Source organism: Gymnogyps californianus, chromosome 1 (assembly GCF_018139145.2).
Source record: "Gymnogyps californianus isolate 813 chromosome 1, ASM1813914v2, whole genome shotgun sequence".
Classification (NCBI taxonomy): domain Eukaryota; kingdom Metazoa; phylum Chordata; class Aves; order Accipitriformes; family Cathartidae; genus Gymnogyps; species Gymnogyps californianus.
This window is the reverse complement of record NC_059471.1, coordinates 84629213-84645032: the sequence shown is the minus strand read 5'-3', so window position 1 is coordinate 84645032 and position 15820 is coordinate 84629213. Positions and strand designations below refer to the sequence as shown.

At 41.4% G+C, this 15820-nt stretch overlaps 1 protein-coding gene across 1 annotated transcript in view; it reads left to right on the top strand.

Moving 5' to 3' along the window:
• CTPS2 (CTP synthase 2) overlaps nucleotides 1-3320 on the top strand; it is an 83470-nt gene extending 80150 nt beyond the window's left edge. Inside the window, exon 19 of the mRNA XM_050910637.1 lies at nucleotides 1653-3320. The gene's annotated coding sequence lies outside the window, so the exon portion shown is untranslated. The remainder of the gene's footprint in view (nucleotides 1-1652) is intronic.
• The last annotated feature ends 12500 nt before the right edge of the window (nucleotides 3321-15820 follow it).

The following is a 15820-nucleotide window of genomic DNA, read 5'->3' as shown; positions in this document are numbered from 1 at the left end:
CTAGACTTAAAACAGGAGACAAAGTTATCTTGATTCTCCCTTTTGTTTCACATCCCATCTAAGAGCATATGTTTTCTTCCTTGCCTGCAGCACTTAATTGTTTTCCTCTTCTGTTGCTTAACTCTGCAACTGTGATATTAAAGTCTACTAAGTGTTTTGGGTACAGCTTATAGTACGATGCCGTACAAAATCAAGTTGTGTTAGTGTTTGAAGATACAATGAAAATACATTTAAAAATTGTGGTGGGGTTTTTTTTTGTTGTTACTTCGGTTTGCAAGTTTGGATCCCTTCGAGTACACTATGTTGACATGACTTTTTATTTTGCATTAATATTCACCTGTAATTGCGTTTGATGCATTGATACAATGAAGACATCCCAAGATAAATACTTGGATTTAATCTGCAGAGTGATAGAGATACAAACAAGTTTTATAAAATCGTAGCTTTGTTTGCCATAGGCTTTGCCAAAGTGATGTTGGATTGGTTGTTTTTTCACCTGTAAACATGGTAGCCATAGATTTCCTTTCAGTTTGGAGGTTATATTTCCTGTGAGACACCTGATCTCTGCAGGATCTGGATTTGAATCTTAGTCTTATTTTATTTTCCCTACACAGATTCATCAGAGTTGTGGCTGGTATGGTACTCTGATACATGTGTGCATTCATGCTTTTCAGTGTTTCTGAGCGCTTCTGTAAGCAGGACACAACTTTCCCCTCTGATTTTATTCCTCTCACATGGTGTAGTCGCTAAGGAGCTGTGCCAAACAGACGATTAAGGCTGCATATGAATGATGCATTTCTGCCTGATGGTCTCCTGATTAAAATACTGGCATGAGATGCTAGAAATTGGAGTTTAGTCCTTGGCCGCAGCATGACTTTCTTCTGTGATTTTTAATTTGTTTCTTTTTCCCTCTCATGTGCCACATGTTAAAGATAATAATACATCCTCAAATCATGAGAGGGGAGAACAGAATGTTAAATGATTTCATGACCTAGTGCATGCAGATAGAGTACTGATGCATGTCCTAGAGTGACCAAAAAATAAGTAGACAAAATGTTCCTTTTCACTCTTGCCCAGATCCTTCCCACCTCCAAACATCACTATGGCTCTGTTTCTTGAGACCAACACAGAGTACAGGACAGCCCCTTTAGCTTTGACCTTGCTTTCCTCAATGGAATTTATGAACGGTAGTTCTCTGTTTACCATTGCAGATGTGACTTTGGATGAATGTACTTTTGTGATGCTTTTAAGTAGTGATCAGTAGTCAAGCTGATTTTGTTTGAACATGTCGCTAGTGGCTACCAATTGTATTCAACAGAATTACTCTAGAACGGATTAAATAACTAATTGCAGATATAAAAGAAGGATAGAAGCATTGGCTCATTTATTTTTATCTCGGGGTTAATTCTACCCATTAATCGGAGCTGGATACACATGTAGACTATATTTAGCTTTGTGGTTTTGCTTTATGCTGTTTGACCTAGATGAAATGCACCTACTTGTTGTATTTACCATAGGACTACTTTGAAGTCAGTCAACGGATTTGAGAGAAACTGACATAAGAATGAAATAAACTGAGTTACAGAAGAAATATTTTTAATAACTAATTTTTTTCCACTTATTCTTCCTTTCCCTCCCTTTTTATGTTACAGAAAGTTGGGAACAGGACAATATTGAATAGAAGAAAGTAGAAGAGTAAGCTGCTTATGGTCCTCATAGTGTCTCCTCCAATACCGTTTTCAATAATTCTCTTTACAGATGACAGTTTTACTGTCCTGTAGCAAAAACTATTCTGTATAAATGCTGTTTCTCTTTAAAAATTACAAAATGGTTGTGCACCTTGGCTGTTAATTGTTATTGATCTTGTCCTATATTTCAGAGTGATCTCAGGTGAATATGTATTAATTCAGTTGTTCACAACTGTTCTTGATTTGAAGGAAGATTTGGTTGTTTTCAGTTCGCCTTAGAACAGGAAGATAAAATGCATTAGTTCTTGTGAATGAGAGGGAATGCACTAAAAAAATTAAGGGAAAGTTGTCTTATCCATGAGCAGCAGAGAACTGTTTCAGATTTGGTTCCCTATTAAGCTTGTTGTATATATATTTTTTCCACTTTTTTGCTGTCCAATATGTACAAATGAGAAATTGTTGCTGTATTTCAGCTCTTTGTGATTATAATAATTGATGTTGGATACATGTCTTTTCACTTTGCTTTTGTAAGTGATTTCACTTTACAAAAGTTCATTTGCTCTGTTTCTCCTGAAAGTCTGATAATACTGAATGTAATTCTGACCTACAAAATTACAGAAGTGATATTAGAAGGCGGTTTTGTATTTCTATTTTGTAAGAGAGAAAGTAAATACACTCATGTGTTCAAGTTAGATTTTAACATTTGTATGAAAGTTGTAGAAGAACCAGTCATAAACCTGGAGCATTATCTGGGCTCCAGCCATGCAACACGTAGTTAATTTCAATAAATGAGTATAAAGGTGAATTAAGGTTCACCCTTGTTTTCCCTCATCCAGTGACCACTCCATGGTCATGACACTCATTCCCCAATAGAATAGAACTATGTATTTTAATTTAGAAATCACAAGCTGTTCCACTGCATGACAATTGCAGGCAGCCCTGCAAAGCCAGGACTGCAGCCTGAATCACTGAGGTAGAAGGGGAAGGCGAGAGGTGCTATACCGTGTTTAAGGCTGGATCCCATTAGCAATGTGGCATCGTCAGACCTGTCACAGAGGCTGGACCTGAGCTATGTAACTGACAGGCTCCAAATGCCTGGGGCACCCTTTCCTAGGAAGAAAATCTCTGAATTTTGAGCTTTGTGTTTCATTTTGGTGTTGGGCAAAGTGACTTTTTTAACTCATCAAAAGGTAAATATCTGTACAAAGGTAAAAAGCACCATGTCCCATATTACAGCTTTGTAAAACAGTAAGTTTGAGAACTTTGCATTGCTTTAGAAAATCTCAGGTTACACAGCCAATTTATCTCTTCACTAAAAGAAGCTTTAATGGTAAGGAAATATGAAATGTATTCCTATGGCAATGTTTTTCTAAAGTGGTTTGCAAATGTGTGCCTTAGAAATAGCAGGTATTGACAGAATTGGTGTCACTGTATGTCTTCCCCAATGAGAGACACTGTACACTGGTTTGTGAAAGGTGAAGCATTTCCTAAGATTGTCTGTAATGTGCAAATGTATTTTTAAATATATTAAATTGTGTTATTCAGAAGTGTTTAGCTACTGTGTTAAAGAATCATGGTGCCAATTGTGAACTGTGGTGTCAAGGAGGGAATTTTTCATTTAGTCCTGTCCCAGTTGTATTGTCTGTGTGATTTATCAAAAAAAACCTGAGGGGACAAAAAGACATGCAACCTGGAGTGAAGCTGGAAACAGCACCTTGATCTCCCAGTGCCCTTACCAATCCTCTTCCTGCTAACTGTGCTACACAAAGCAGTATCCTGGAGACAAACACATCACTGCCACAAGGGATTTGTCTCCTATTTGAGCTGACAGAAGCAGCAGCATGCCATTTCTGAAATGGAAGAAGGCAAACGAGCCTTTTCCAGCCAAATCCTGGGCTGCATTAGGAGTGTTGCCAGCAGGTCAAGGGAGGTGATCCTTCCCCTTTATTCAGTCCTGGTGAGGCCACACCCGGAGTGCTGTGTCCAGTTCTGGGCTGCCCAGTACAAGAGAGACATGGGCATACTAGGGGGAGTACAGCGAAGGGCCACTAAGGTGACTGGAGCATCCCTCCTGTGAGGAGAGGCTGAGAGTGTACTGGTTTTGGCTGGGATACAGTTAATTTTCTTCATAGTAGCTTGTATGGGGCTGTGTTTTGGATTTGTGCTGGAAACAGCATTGATAACACAGGGATGTTTTAGTTACTGCTGAGCAGTGCTTACACAGAGTCAAGGCCTTTTCTGCCTCTCACCCCACCCCACCAGCGAGGAGGCTGGGGGTGCACAAGAAGCTGGGAGGGGACACAGCCGGGACAGCTGACCCCAACTGACCAAAGGGCTATTGCATGCCATATGTTATCATGCTCAGCAGTAAAAGCTGGAGGAAGAAGGAGGAAGGGGGGGACGTTCAGAGATACGGCGTTTGTCTTCCCAAGTCGCTGTTACACATGATGAAGCCCTGCTTTCCTGGAGATGGCTGAACACCTGCCTGCCAGAGCTGGGACTGTTCAGCCTACAGAAGAGAAGGCTCGAGGGGGGAAATCTCATCCATGTGTATAAATACCTGAAGGGAGGGTGCAAAGAGGACAGAGCCAGGCTCTTCTCAGAGGCGCCCAGTGACAGGGCCAGAGGCAATGGGCACAAACTGAAACAGGAGGCTCCATCTGAACATCAGGAAACACTTTTTCACTGTGAGGGTGACCATGCACTAGCAGAGGTTGCCCAGGGAAGTTGTGGAGTCTCCATCCTTGGAGATACTCAAAAGCTGCCTGGATAATGGTCCTGGGCAACAGGCTCTATGTGGCCCTGCTTGAGCAGCAGGGGTGGACCTGATGACCTACAGAGGTCCCTTCCAACCTCAACCATTCTGTGAAACGAAGCATGATTGTCACAAGCAACCTATAGCTAGGCTTCTCTCACTAAAGAGAGAGGAGGATGTGAAAAAGCCAAACCTTACACAGTCCAAAGTCTGAAGAAGTAATTCCTGAGCATGGATAGAGGACAAAGTTTGAAGGTTGACTCATCCTTCTGAAGCAAAATGTTTGTGAAGCGTGCTTTTGCATTATTTCAGACCTCTCGTCCTGTTCGAGTAAGGACCTTCAGTGGAAATGTGTTCATTTCCATTTTTGTGTTTACACCTAATACAGCAATCTAGCAGAGAGCAGTATTTTGTTAGTGCTGTGGCAGGACAAGAAAGACAGCCTGCTAATATAGAAATACACACCAAATTTTAACAGAGTGAGATTGCTTATAGGTTTTTCATTTGCATGTGAATAATGGAATTTGGATTCTTGTAAGGGATAACAATGAAATAAAGCAGTTTGCTGTAGTGTTTTCATTCCAAAATGAGGTATGTAATGAAAAAGATGTAGAAAGAAAGATATATTTACTCTGAGAGCATTGATATGCATATGTACGTTGCGTGATGCCGTCTTGATAGACTTGGATCCATTCTTCCTCCTTGGGAAGCATGAACTGTTGAGCAGGTAACCTAATGTACTAAACTGTCTAGGTCAGTACCACTGGTTAAAACTCCTCTTTAGCATATACTTGGAGCACAGCAAGATCTGAAATCTGTATTTTCCATCCTATGTTGGCTCAATTCACTGTTGCTTAGGCTCAAGGGCTATGTTTGTAATATTACATTAGGGCAGGGACAGTAGTCTTTTGAGCCCAACTACAGTGGCTGAGATTGCTTCCGTACAGCTAAACTTTCATGGACATACTGGAGTGAGTCCAGTGAAGGACCATGGAGATGGAGCATCCATCATATGGTGAGAGGCTGAGAGAGCTGGCATTGTTTAGTCTGGAGAAGAGATGGCTCAAGGGGGATCTTACCAATGTTTATAAATACCTGATGCGAGGGGAATAAAGAAGACACAGCCATTCTCTTCTCAGGGGTGCCCAGTGACAGAAGAAGAGGCAATGGGCAGGAACTGAAACACAGGCTTAAGAGAGAACTTTTTTATGGTGCAGGTGGTTGAACACTGGCACAGGTTGCCTAGAGAGGTGATGGAGTCTCCATCATTGGAGATGCTCAAAACCCAACTGGACACAGCCCTGAACAACTTGCTGTATCTGACCCTGCTCTCAGCCAGGGGTTGGACTGGACAATCTCTAGAGGTCCCTGCCAACCTCAACTATTCTGTGATTCTATGAAACTCACTTACCTCCAAAGAAGGGGGCCACATTCAGGCTGCCTGCTGGCAAAGGTCACTAGTGCATGCTAACTCTCAGAAGGGTGCCTGGGGGAGAGTGCTAGGTACCCTGGGACAAAGCTGTGCTGTATTTTGCCATGGGGGATCATCAGGTACCTGTTCCTGGGCATGTTCTGTGAGCCTGTATAGTTTACTAGCCTAGAGATAGCTAAACCATTCTGTCTGGGAAAACCTGACTGAAGATCTGTTGGGTGTGGGTGTTGGGGGCTAAAGATCTGTTGGGTGTTGGGAAGATCTGTTGGGTGTTTTGGAGGATGACACTTAAAATCTATGCCTGCCTCATCCAGAAAGTGGTCCTGTGCTGATATGCCAGTTACACTCAGGTTTTCCCTCTCAGAAAGTTTAGTAGCTTGGTTGAGTTGGACCAGAGGCTGTGCTTGTTTGTAAACAAGGGGAGCAGCATCCGAGTTTGGATGTGACAGTGGGGTAGGTATAGCACTTAACTGATACTGTGGACAGAGCTGTATCTTACTGAATATCTCTAGTCAAGTATTGTATCTCAGCAGCATGGGTTCCTGTTTCACTGTAAGCTTTACATGTGAAGTCCTTTAGCATCTGCTGAACATACTTTAACATGCACTACCTTGAAGCTGAGGTTTCTTTCGTAGTTTATTTAGCAGCTTGGAGAGATAACCTTCATGTGCTAATGTGATGCCTGCAGAGGTTGAATCTAATGGAGAGGCATATATCTAAGTTTTCCTGAGACACTGAGGAGGATCTGCTTGGCCAACCAGACTATTCCTCATTAGGGAGTACTTGTGGAAGGGTGGGCTGGATCCTGCACTAGCTTGCTGTTTTTCTGAAGCCACTGAAGTGGTGCCATATTCATATCACACAAACTGTGACTTTGTTGGTTACAGAGTGGTACCAAAAAGGGCTTCCTGTCACCTGGGATTCAGGGGACTCAGGCATGGTTCTCCTAAATTCCCTTGGAGGCATCTAAGCCCTAGCTTGCCAGGAAGACACTGGAGGTTTTGAGCAACAGCTTGACAGTAGAGGCTGAGTTCTCTGCAAGAATCTGTGTAAGCAGGAATTGCAGCCCCAAGATAAAGGAAGTTTTCAGGAAAGAAAAGGCAGATTGGCAATGACCGCAAGGGCAGGGACTTGCTGCCCAAAAGGGTGTGGAGGAGGTTAAGGGAGGATCAAGTGCAAGAGCAACAAGTGACAACCTGAGCTAACCTCCTCATGGGAGCAATGTTACAGTTACCATGGCAATGCAAATGAAAGGTTCTCCCCAAACGCTGTGTGTGTCTTGATGTCAGTAGGGAGTGTAATTACAGCATATAGGACTTCTGAGTCAGCTTGGCTACAGCTGGCAGTGAAGCCAGATCAGTACAGAAGTGAACAGGGGCTGTGGAAACCTGTGTGGGACTGGCTGAAGCTCATTTCCCCCAACTTCACTGTTTGCATGTGTGAGGTGACTAAAATTTGCTGAGAAAAAGAGTAAGGTGGATCAAGGAGGGAATCAGAATAATGTTGCCCTTGGGAGAGCACGTGGCCTCCTCCAGCATCCTGGGGAAACTCACTCACTGCAACGTGACAGGGAAGCAAACAAACTATATAATCCTTTCCGTACCTAGGACTGAATAACACCTCCTTCTTGCACACAAGCAAGAGGAGGCTCCTTCGCTTGGGCATCTGCATGAGAGTCATGATATATTTCTGTGCCTCAGCATTTTATCCCACGTAGTGCTTAGGTTTTCCATGCTAGCATAGTGAATTGGTAGCTGTTAGCTCTGTGATAACTTCCAGACAAACTCTTCCTCTTACCAGTTCACCCTGTCCCCACTGTTGACATGGTTAGCGCTTTGTTCAAGGATTTCACTCATTTTCCCAATTAGCAGTCTTTATCTTTTTGATGGCAATGAACTTAGTGTCTCAGATACTTCTCCCTGTATCAGGTTCTCAGTACTGTCTAGATTTTTCAGGTATTCAACTGTATCTGAATTGTTAACCACTGTGTACTGACAGGGTGAAATGAATTAAGGACTCATCTAAAATAAGGATACGAAAAGAATCTACATATTTTCTGTTATGTAGGAGGTTCATATTTGTGTAATTCCCCTAAAATCACTCAGAATATTTACATAAGCATCTATTAGATATCCAAAGAAAATGTCTATGTTGCCTCAATTGGAAGTTCATTCTGAACAGCAATTCCAGAAATGTTGATTTTCCAATCTCTGGTTGATTCTTCTGCTTTTGTCTGTAAGCTTTTTTTTTTTTTAACTATGGGGTTTTTTTTAATGTGAATTAACTTTTCATGGAGCACAGGGGTGGACCAGTTCTGTTGTTCTTTATTCATATACAAGTGAGTCATCTTCAGTGCGGTCTGCTTCCTTGCTCCTTAAAATTCCTCATGGATTGCAGGATCTAACATCCTGGTCTGACCTAGCTGACCTGCTGCTAGAATAATGCCTGTTAAACTGTCTTTCATCTTGTAAAAACTGTGTACTTTAATCTTTACACTTTGATGGTTTGTTTGTATATGAAATATTTTCTCTGCTTGTAACATCCTAGTTCAGTTGAGGAAATTGGTTGCCTTATTGGACTCCTGGTAACATGCTCTCACAGATTTGGATCAGAGCCTAGAAAACCAGCTTTGCCTGAAGTGTAGAAAACATTCTGTGTTTCAGGAGTGCTCCTGGAAAGGTAAGTCTATCTTTTCTACCTTTATGGGCTCTCTGTTAATAATTTAAGAAACTTAACAGTTGGAAGCTGCTAGTGAAGTTAACAGTAGCATAGTTTGGATAACCTAAGAACTGACTCAAGTCTTGGATTAAAGCATAATCCAAAACTCCATATATTTAAAATAGTTAGGATAGTCTGCTCTGAGCTTCTGCATAACATAACCTCACCCAATAACAGCTTCAATAAACTCCTGATTTCACAGAGTCAATCTGAGAAATAAAAATATGACCTCAGGTGTCTTTTAGTTTGAATATTACTTTTGCTGCCTTTGGAACATGCTCCTCATTGTTTAAGTCTGAATTAGCAATTTGGAGAAATAATGCAGTTTTGAAGCAAACCCTCTCCATTTACTACATGTGATTGGTTTCCCACAGCAGTTGTTGTGCACCAGACCTCAGTGCCTTTTGGAGGAAATAAAACTGAAGATCCATTCCAAATGCCGGCGTGATTCAGTTCTGAACCCACCTGGGGAAGCACACTGCTGTGAGTGCCTCCAACGTGCATCTAATGAGCGTGTGCCAATAGAAAGCTCTCAAACCATCAAGTGTTCCTGTGACACCCAAAAATGGTTCCTGTCCTGTATGGGTGTTGTGTTCACCTTCTTACCGGCCATTTTTTTGCTGAAAGCTTCCTCAAACTTCCACGCAGACATCCTGCTCTGAGTTGCTGGGCCTGTATTCCCATTTGAGACCAGAAATCAGGCAGCATAGTGCTTGAGTCACCCTGGATGGCCTGATCTGCGTCCTCTTTGAGCTTGGTGAGTGTCCTGCTTGAGCAGTGGGACGTTATGCAAAATGGAGCACCACAGTCCTTGTTTTAAAATAGGTGAACCATGCTCATCTAAGCACCTTGACAGTATCAGTTTAGCTAAACGTTGATGCCTATATGTGAGCTACTCACCACAGGCTCCTTTTATAATCAGCAGAAAAAACGTGTGCTTTTCAGTCATCCTTAGCAGATGAGATGAATCACCCGTGGGTATTGCTGCTTTCTTGTCATGAACCTTAAAGAAGAGCCTGGCCCAAATGGCTCAGATATCTATGTTTGGTCAGATGGTCCTATTCCTGATGTGTAGGTGCTGAAGTGGGGATTAGTCACTACCATCAGCTCATCGTTTCTAATCAGCTAGATTTAACTGGCTCCCTTGTTTTTGGGGGCTCAGATAAGCAGACTCACCCCTCGGTAGCCTAAGCTTCCCCAGAGTACAACACTCATCCTTCCCGTGGGCCTCAAACTATCTCTGTGTTAGCGAAGGCCTCGAATTTATCAACTCTTTCTTGCCTAAGCCCAGCCAGGACCCTGTACCAGTGTCTCCCCAGTGTGGGTGCTCAGGTAAGCGTTCTCTGAATGCCCTTGCTGGGCCCAGCTCCACGCAAGATGCAGCAACAGCATCTGCTGTCGTGTGTTACCATGTAGTGTGCCTCCTACCTTGCCGAATAACAATCCATTTCCCAGAGCACTCCCCCGGGATGTAGGAGACGTGTCCAATTTCCTCCTGAGTTTCAGAGGCAGCCAGGCCCCCTCTCCTTTGGGGGCTGCCCACGCAACACGGTTAAAATCGATTCTCAGTGCCAATATTCATTGCTGTCATAACAACATTAGGGCAATCTGCAAAAAACCCCACCGGTCCCGTGTTGGAGAAGCAGCAAGTATATGATTCTGTAGGTGAGGCAACAGGAGGTTACTTGGGAGGGAGGGAGGCAGGGAGAGCACCTGAGCCCAGGTCTTTAGACTGTGTATGTATTTTAAGTAGTTATTGAACAAAAGACAGAAACAGTTGTTGGCAAAGGAGCCAGAGCACAGGACTCCCGTTTGCTAAACCAGTGCCGTAATAAATAGGTTAAAGAACCCCTCTTGCTTTCTCTTTTTGGCTAAATAAATCTTGAACCCTATTCTCTGGGGTGGCACAGATTCAGCAGGAAGAAGTGACAGCACCTCTTTTTTCTCTCTAATGGCTGGAACTTGCTGCATCACTGCTTTGTCCATCCAGTTATTATCCCTGCTGGCTCATAAGAGCCTGTGCCAGCTTCTGCTTCTGCTAGTGCCAGCCTCAGGCTGGGGAATACTTATCTTTTCCTCTGCTGGATGTGCTACTCATTCGTTTGTCCTACCCAGGATTTTAATTTAGTTTATTCCAAAAGGGATAGAAGGAAGCTTGTAAACATAGAAGAAAACTGTTCTCAGCATAGTTCCAATGCAGGCACTACCTGGAAGAGCTTGAACTCCTGTTAACATACCTGCCTAATAATATGCCTTGGTTGAGTCTCAAGGTTTGAGAAATTGAATAGGCATCCAAAATTTTGAACAGTCAAAACATTAACTTCTAAGGCTTGTGGCTGGCTAATGTACTTTCCCTGTGTTTAGTCTTGGGAGCATAATGTGACGTCTTTTACAAAGTTTGGTCAGTGCTAGTTTATAGTTGAGTATAAAGCAGGTTCCCAATTTAGAGTTATTTCTGTGTAAGCTATCTTACTGCTAACATAATTATTATTGCTAGACTTGTGTATACAGACTTACAAGGACACCACTCATGGGAGCATCTTCTTTCAGTTTTACACAAGCTTTAAGAAAGAAAGGTTTTGACCAACAAACATTTCTCTCCAACTAATTGAAGATGCAAAGCTCTCCTGGCTATGTGAAGTTAGATAGCAGCACAGTATTGTGAGCAGGAGAGAATCAGACCTCCTGAGGGGCATGAATTAGATTTGCTACTTGCATAACTAAGTGAATTAGGGATGAGATTATACATGTAATGATCTGCTTTTTACTCAGGGTAATGCAGCTCTGAGTTCACTGGGGAACAAAGACATGATTGCTTGTTAAATTGAGAAGTGTGTAGAAGTAGTCCTGGGATTGTTTTAGTTGATGCTTTTGACAGAAGGCTTACTAGGGCAGGTTAGAGTAATCATACAAAGTTTATGCTTATGTGCTTTTATATTTAATGTTGCAGTGATGCAAGTGTAGAAGTTTAACCAAGAGGCTATGCATAGCTTAAAATATGACTGTGTAAAGTAAAAATCTAGGTACAAAATAAAATGTGTCAGTGGCAGTTCTCTGAAACTGCTTTTTCTAAGATGATACCTTCAACATCTGTTGGTCATCTCGTTGTGTGAAGCAGAGGAATATGTGAGTGTGAAAGGGGTAAAAGACTGTTACCCAGTCTGCTTGCTTGCTTGCTTGCTTGCTTGCTTTGTTCTTTAGCAGCAAGGAGCCTTAATTTACGAGGGTGCTAATTTATGTCATTTTTGTTTCTGCTGTACAGACTTACAAACATTCTGCTAATATTTACTGCAGTGTTCAGCAGCATGAACCTGATAAAAGAACAGGTGTCTACTTCTGTCTGAACTGATAGCCTGTGCTTTGCTGATTCTTTGACACATTGGTTAACACTTTGTGAAGTTAGAGAGGAGAAGCAAACCTGAAGGCAGATGTAACAATCTTCATGAAATGAAAAGATTTATCTAGAAGAATTTTGTCAAGCTTTTGGGTCATCTGAAGGAGAGCTTGTGTACATGAAATTTAGTTTGTTTTTCCCAACAATGTAACTTGATCTAATAAAAATACTACTTCTCCCCACAAATCATGCCTCACTTTACCCTTGGTCCATCATTGCTGTGACAACAATCCTGTAACAATTTAGCAGTATTTTTCCACTGTATTTCTCTCTCTCTACTCTAGGGTGTTCTGTGAGTTTTTTGCTGTTGCTCAGGGTAGATTTTAAGAACTGCCTCAGTCATGTGAAGTCAAACCCTCTGGGTGCTTTTTTCATCCTGAGGCTTGCCGTGCCCTTCTTCATCTTTTGACTCACAACAGAACAGAGGAAGACACCCTACACAGTCTCCTGGGCTACCTTTTATGATCATGAAAAATATCCCAATATTAGAGAAAACATTCTTTTACTTTATGTTCTTCCCCATAGCGTTTTCAAATATTTGACTTAGAGGGTCTTACTTCCCAAAAGATTGCATTGTAATATAGACTATTATGCCACCTTTTTCTTATTTTATCTCATGTCGTGCACTTCAGGTATCTCAGCTCTCACCATCACTGAATAAGTGAGAGTCCCGAGGAAAACTTTAAAGGAAGAAGCCTTTGTGTTTGGACAGATAAACATTGCTTTTGACAAAATATTCTTGCTGGGTTTTCTCACTCCTCATTGCAGATTTTTGACCAGCTCAGTCTGAGGACTGACTTAGTTATATGTTGTTTCTAATTTCTCTTACCCAGGAGCTTTTAGCTTTAATTCCCTCTAAAATGAGTTTGAAGTCCTCTTTGATGAATCAGAAACTGGATGTCTAGTATGCTTTGTTCCACGTCTCTCAGATGGGCCCCATCTCCTCTTAGTTGTATTACTTTGTAAAACTGCAACTTACAGTGAAGAAAATGATACCCTTTTGTCCATAGTTTCTGTGAAACTGGTAATTCATTCCCAGTAGCACTGTATGTCCTGCTCCTTCTTGCCATGACTATGCAGTTTCTGAGATATCTTTTTTAAAGCTAGCTTTAGTATCTCTGACCTGTATTGTAGTTTGTAGGATAGATATATGATCATATATGATCATATCTGGTTTAGGATCTGGAGAAGATGCCTTCTGCTAGAGTCCAGAAGTGAGGATTGTGAGAAGGGATTTTATTCCTCACAGCACGAATTTGTTAGTGCATGCCTCAGTTTACCCAGATGGATGTCCTTTGGAAAGCAGTGCGGATGAAAAGTACTACGTAAGTATTTGGTGAGATGAAAAATTAATTTAAGAAGGATTATGGTTTCACACATTATGACCTAAGCTGAGATATATTTTAGATAACAGCTTCAGAGTCAGATACAGCTCTTCGGGATTTGAATGAGAATTTGTAACTTCAAATACCAAATGAAGTTCATTCATCTGTCTATATAACTTATATTAATGTGCCCAAAGGCAACATTTCGCCCTCTCCTTTCAGCTAAGCTGAAAATGGTAGGGAAAATTTATGTTACAGTGGCATTAAGAACTTAATTGCTTTAAAGCTAAATTACTACAAAGGATCTACTGCTGACCTACAATTAAAGATTTGTGCATTACGGTGAATCTGAAAATTAAAGTACAGCTTTGGAGAATGACCTTCTATCTATTTATTCTATCTATTTAATAATACAGAACTGAGGTGCTACCACAGGATAACCATTTTAGTTGCCTGAACGAATAGTTATTTAATAATGAGTTTGTTTATTAAGAATCCAATTCCAGAACATAATCCAGAATTTCCGCTCCCCTCATGAAGTGAAATATCACTATTTTCTTCCTAGTTTTAATTTCTTCTACTAAATAAAAAAAATCTTATTACAAGTGAGCTTTTAAAAAATCATGTGTGTTAGTCATATTCTTTGTAGGGAAATTCCTTATGAGAGGGAACCTGGAACATTCTTGCTTTCACACAGTCTGATTGTCTTTACTACCAACAGGGGTTTTTTGCCATTTATTTGTAGGAGATTCCAGTCTGAAAGTAAAATATATGCTCCTGCACTTTTAGATGCTGTTTTCTTTAGTCATCTAGACATGGGCAATATCATAATGACACATTCTTCTGAATTTCCCTTTGATTTCAATTGCTGCCTCTAAGCCATATATTTTGGTTTCAGATTGCTTCCCACAGCCAAGGAGACTAGAATCTCATTCTGGCTTAATTGAAATAAAAATGCCATGGAAACTGTGAAAATGCATTTCCTAAATGTAAAATCCTAGCCTTGTTGAATCCAAATACTGGATAAACCTACTCCACAGTTGCCTTGGTCTGCTTCTGGTGTAATCATCATTAAATACGGTGTCTATACTGAGTGTCTTCCACATGCAGCCAATGGGGATTCTGCCGTGGTAAAGATCCCCCTGTCCCCTCTGTTTTAAGCTTAGAAAGCTGAGAGCTATCCGTCTCAGACCGGACACATTTCGCATGTTAGGATTTGATGGTTGGCTACAGGTACTCCCTTGGACATGGCTAGGCCTTTTTTAGAGGGTGACCTGAAAAACAAGTCCTTACAAGCTAGTATGGCTTATTAGCACAATACGGTGTTACCTAATCAGATATTTATATGGAAGAATAAAGCAAGAATAAAAGGTGCGTATATATAATTTGTCTTGCAGTAAGTACCAGGGAAAGCAAAGGAGGAGCAGGAAGGTATAACCTGGGAGAATACCTCACTAGTATATTTTCTTCCGCTGCTTAAGCAGAACATGTCTCATAAACACTGCAACAGCTGAGGTGCTATTTTTATTTGTCCCAAGTGTTCTAGACAGCTGTGGAAGATGTGTATTTTGGAGCACGGTGGACCCTGTTTGAGCATTCTTGTTACCGTCAGGGATGAGGGGGTAAGCCCCAGAGCAATTGCCTGTGACTGCAGGCCAGAAGAGCTCCTGCTAAGGCTTGCCTTGGTAGTAAGTGCAGGTCAGCCCAGCCTGCACCTAGCCGATGCACTTGCCCAGCTCCCTGCTGCTTTTTGGCAGTAATAACTGCCTTTTACCTAGTTATTTCTAGCCTGTTTCCACAAAGTTTGCAGGAACTTAACATTTCTGACACCCCTGTTTCTTTGTTGCATTTGACTGAAAATTTCCCCAAAGTTATGAGAAGCTAGCTGACAGACTGAGGAAGAGATGGGGAAAAAATGGTGCAGTCACAGAAGTCTCTTTTTCTTACGAAACAGGACAAAAAATACTATTATCATGGTATTTTTTAACATCCCAAATCTCTTGTTACGATCACAGCCTTATGGCATGTTGATGTGACAGAGCTCTTACCATAAAGACCTTATAATCTGTTGTAACAAGATAGACAACAGAGACAAGCAATTTCGAAGTGTTTAATATATCACTTTAGAAACAATTATCTTTTCAGAATTGGAGTCCAGAAGCTGCCTGCTGTCGTGTATGCTCATAGTCATTTCCACTTAGTGCAGATTTAAAAATCCAACTATTGAATTTGGTTACGTGTAATGTATTTGGGGGAATGGGACATTAAAAAAAATCTCAAGTGCTAGTCTACCCTATGTAAAACTATATCCCAAAGCCCAAATTACACTGTGATGTTACTTAACAATGCAATGAGCTGTAAAATAGACGATTTTTATGCAGCTGAGCCCTCAAGCTTATTCTTACTTCTAAGGCACTGCTTTCTTACTGTGGAAACAAACAAGTGAATAATATACATTGCTTTCTTTAGTGTTCGTTATGCCACTGTCATTTTTGACCAGGGAGGACA